Here is a 5,123-nt window from a genome sequence, read left to right as displayed (position 1 = left end):
GGAATACACATGTGGCAGAATTTCAGTGAAATTAGACACATGCAGGTTTCCTCACGATGTTTTCCTTCACCGTAAAGCACGAGATGAATTATAATCACAAATTAAGCACATGAAAATTCAGTGGTGCTTGCCCGGGTTTGAACCCACGATCATCTGATCTGAGTCTGGGTGTCATTATCTATATAAGTATGTATTTACAAAATACAAGTATTATAATATGTAGTATATCACTTGTCTGGTTTCCATAGTACAAGCTCTGCTAAGTTTGGGATCAGATGGCCGTGTGTGAATAATGTCCCAGGATATTATTATTATTACACATTGCTTGTATTTCATATAAAACTCAAAACAAACCCATTTGAAAAGCAAAAACAGTAAACAACTCTATACATGTGATAGAAGTTACGCTTTCAGACTAGTTTCCGTTTGGAACGTACCTACTCTAAAAAAAACCTATTCACTTTTACTACCTATACAGTTTCACTTAAATAATGGCAGACCAAAAAATTCGTAAGCACACCGTGACGAAATTTATTCGCAATAATCAGCTATTGAATGGCTCTCACCATTTAATGGATATCTGAGATCAATCTTTGATCCATTATTGGAAATGAGACAAAATTGAGTCTATCTTCGAGGTTTTTAAGAGGAAGCTATATTTAAAGGTCATATAAAGTATTAGGTCATTGATGTTTTGTTTTTGAAGTAGGTAGATGGATGAGCAAATGGGCCACCTGATGGTAATTGGTCACCACCACCAACTGGGAACTAAGATGTTATATCCCTTGTTTCACTGGATGACTCAGCCTTCAAACTGAAACAATGTAATATTAAGTATTACTTTTTGGCGGTAGAATGTATGATTAGTGGGTGGTACCTACCCCGACGGGCACTCACAAAGGCCTAACACCAACCGTGAGTCTCCGCCACGACTGGTGAACACCGTGATAATATAATACTTGTTTATTTTAATTTCTACAATTGCTTAAATATTTTTAATCTTAAAAATAAAGTAATTTCGTGTCATTTGGTCTAGTGGCTAAATTTTAACGCCGCGAATTCCAATGATCCCAAAATATTCAAACCCTAGGACGGACAAATAAAATGTTGTGCTATTCTTGCTGGAAGAGTTTGGAAATTGGCTCATGCTTTGGAAAACGCTCTCCCTTGAGCACTACAATATCTCCGGCGCAATTGGTTAATCACATTTGTGAATAGGTGACCAAAACATAAGGACATAACTTAGCACAATATGAAACTATTATTTTATTTATTAATTTAAATTTAATTGCCTGAAAGGATTAAAATGACAGTAATTATCTGAATAATATTCAATATACAGAATAGATATATTCAGTATAACCTGATATTAAATGTTAACCAATTAGTTCAACAAATAACGTTTATCAATACGATTGAGTTCGTGTATTCAATTTTGTGAAGTTGTTTATGAAATTTTATTTGTTGAACAGCACACGGTAATTTTAAAACGGATAGTACAAACGTACAAAAACACAATGTAAGGTATAACTATTAATTAATATCCGTATAAATATTTAAAAAACAACAAGATTTATCTAGTTAGTATTTAGTTTATGTATATCCAATTGGATTAAATTAATATCTATCTAATTTTGCATTCAGAAAAGAGTAACTATCTACATTCCTGATGAGCCAGTTGGCGTGGTTGGTAACTTGCCTTTCATGCCGAAGGTTGTGAGTTCGATTCCCTGTTTGTCCTGTGTCTGGGTGTAATAATCTATATAAGTATGTATTTACAAAAGAAAATTAGTATATGTAGTATATCAGTCGTCTGGTTTCCATAGCACAAGCTTTGCACAAGTTTAATTTGGGATCAGATAGCCGTGTGTGAATAATGTCCCAGGATATTATTATTATTTAATTTTTCACATTTAATACTTCACAGTCTAAATTTTTACTGGTGGTAGGGCTTTGTGCAAGCTCGTCTGGGTAGGTACCACCTACTCATCAGATATTCTACCGCAAAACAGCAATACTTGATATTGTTGTGTTCCGGTTTGAAGGGTGAGTGAGCCAGTGTAATTACAGGCACAAGGGACATAAAATCTTAGTTCCCAAGGTTGGTGGCGCATTGGATATGTAAGCGATGGTTGACATTTCTTACAATGCCACTGTCTAAGAGCGTTGGTGACCACTTACCATCAGGTGGCCCATATGCTCGTCCGCCTTCCTATTCTATAAAAAAAAAAACCGAACTGTAACTTATTGGTGAATTTAAATTTAAATTAAACTTGTAAAACGACTAAATTATTTAAAAGTGATTATTTTAAAAGTTTCAATGAAGTATATTTACATTTTGAGAGGCTATTCATAGAAAAAAATATTTAAAAAACAAAAGTGGTACATGCAGATTCTTGCCATGTATTTACTTCTATTTGAATCAGCTAAAACAACACGTTCAATGTAATGAACTTCTGTAATTTCAAATTACAGGGCAGTAAGGCTTCGTGCAAGGCCCACTCATCAATTATTCTAGCGCAAAAGCTAAATAGTCTGTCTGATGTGATCTCGTGTGAATCTAAACATCACGTGAATCTAAACCGATGATCGTGGGTTCAAACCCGGGCAAACATCACTTTCTCATGTGCTTAATTTGTGATTATAATTCATCTCGTGCTCGTGCGGTGAGGAAACCTTCTAATTTCTTTTAGTGTCTAATTTTACTGAAATTCTGCCACATGTGTATTCCACCAACCCGCATTGGAGCAGCGTGATGGAATAAGCTTCAGACCTTCTCCTCAAAAAGGGAGAGGAGGCCTTAACCCAGTAGTGGGACATTCACAGGCTGTTACTGGTTTACTGTGATGTGATCTGGTTTGAAGGATGAGTGGGCCGGTGTAATTACATACACTTATATACGTATTATTTACTACTTATATACACTAGACATAATTTTTGTACTTCCTGCAGTGCCAATTTCTGTCAGGTGGAACATTTGCTCGTCTCTAGTTCAAATATAAAGAGATAAACCCTTGCTACTTGTGAGCAGTATACAACTGATCATATTTGTACATAAACACAGCATCATTGAAATAACAAAATCATACCCTAAAAAAATCACCTGTTGATAATCGAATATTGAATAGATAACACTTTTTATTCATTATAATGGTGACATCATCGTGACTTACAAAGTAACTTGAACCAAGTACATTGGACACCACAGACTATTAAAGCACTTACAATATTGTTAATGGTGTTTGAATAACTAATACTTATTTTATTTCAAATGAATATTCAAATAAAATTAATGATGTTATTAGAGAATCTCATTTGTAAAGTCTCCGTTTTCTTAATTTAATTAATCTCTTAATCTAAAGTCGAAAATTCTTATTAATTTCTAATTTTATCTGTTATAAAAATATTTTTGGAGTTTTAGAGATAGTAGGCAAAATAAAACAAAAACATATTGGGCTCGTCCGGGATTTGAACCCGGGACCTCTCGCACCCTAAGCGAAAATCATACCCCTAGACCAACGAGCCACTTGATATTACGTGTGAAATATTCATATGTAATTTTGCAACACGTAATTTTTCCTTTCATTGCGACGCGTTATCTTTAAAACCGATCGTTTTATTACACAGCTTATACAGTTTGTTATTATCAATAAAACGTTAAACCAATAAAATTATTATCCACGTTGCTTTTTCGAAGATATAATTTAATCTTAAGATTACAACGTCCTTGAATATAGAGCAGGAATTGCTGCTAGAAACTGTTTCGTCAGTCGACGTTATTCTACGACGAAGGTAACTGGTTTGGAATGTAGAATCTCGAAGAACCGACAAGAAACTTTTTATTAAAGTAACATAGACAATAATGTACAGTTAAGTTCCGGTCCCAAATTCATATCAAGATTTATTACGATATATTTTTAACTAACTAACAAAATCATGGATATTTATTCTATATTATTCCTTACATTTTCAAAATTATATATATTTTCACGTTTATTGCTTTAAACAATATTGTATAAATATGAAGGTTTTTTTTTACAATATCCTAAGACCTTATTCACACACAGCCATCGGATTCCAAACTAAGCAGAGATGGTACGATAGAAACCAGACAACTGATATACTACAGATACTACTTTTCTTTTGTAAATACTTATATAGACAATTACACCCAGACTCAGGACAAACAGACATATTCATGCACACAAATATCTGTCCTGCGCGGGAATCGAACCCACAACTTTCGGCGTGAAAGGTATCTACTAACCACGCCAACGGCCAGTTGAATGCACTAACCTTATGTCTACATGTCTGATTTGAAAAAAAAAATACTGTAGATAGCTTATTTATTAAGACTGGCTAGAGACTATATAACATCAAATTACGACACACAGGGTTAGTGTACACATACAGTGTTAGATATATCTTTAAAGGTTGGTTAGCTTAATCATTGACCTTAAAACATAAATATATATATATTTTCATGTAGTGCAAACCTTCCGAAAGGTACCCGGCCCCCGTGGGAAGGCACTGAGTTATGTGGGATTCTTACCCACTAAAACCACTGCAATGGCCGTCCTCGGCACCGATCGGAGAGGATGCGGGATCGTGTTGATATAACGCATCCGCGGCCTCTCCCGTGCTCCGTTCGTGGCTCGGCGGAGCTCTCCTCATGGGGCGAAGGTAAATATATATAAACCAAGCTAACCTATATAAAAAATTAAAAATCAAATCTTAAAACAAACAGCCTTACTAATGTTGCCTATCGACTTCTTAGTTAAACGCTGATTATATCTATCTGTCATTATTGATTTGAAATTCGAAAGAAGAAGACAGAGCATTGTTAAACTAATTACCCGCTTACTTACAAATAAAGTTTATAAGTAAGGTCATAAATTAATAAAGCAAATTAAAAGGTAACAAAGATAACAATATATAATAATGTAACGTTGTTACCAATACTGTGAGTATTGATTACTCACATACAAAAAATATAATTGAAACATATATTTATATTTGACAAGACTAAAAGTGATGTTATTTATTTTATCTCAAAGGCAAGTATTAAGTACATATATCTAGATAGGCTAGTATCCTTCATATTTTGGCTCACATCCAGGCAA

The 5,123-nt window shown here is 34.2% G+C and overlaps 1 non-coding gene across 1 annotated transcript; it reads right to left on the bottom strand.

Moving 5' to 3' along the window:
• Positions 1–3,453: 3,453 nt before the first annotated feature.
• On the bottom strand, positions 3,454–3,525 carry Trnap-agg (transfer RNA proline (anticodon AGG)). Its single transcript has one exon. It is a non-coding gene; the product is annotated as a tRNA-Pro (tRNA).
• Between the last annotated feature and the right edge of the window lie 1,598 nt (positions 3,526–5,123).

The sequence above is a fragment of the Nymphalis io genome, chromosome 7 (assembly GCF_905147045.1).
Source record: "Nymphalis io chromosome 7, ilAglIoxx1.1, whole genome shotgun sequence".
Classification (NCBI taxonomy): Eukaryota; Metazoa; Arthropoda; class Insecta; order Lepidoptera; family Nymphalidae; genus Nymphalis; species Nymphalis io.
This window is presented reverse-complemented; position numbering and strand designations above follow the sequence as displayed.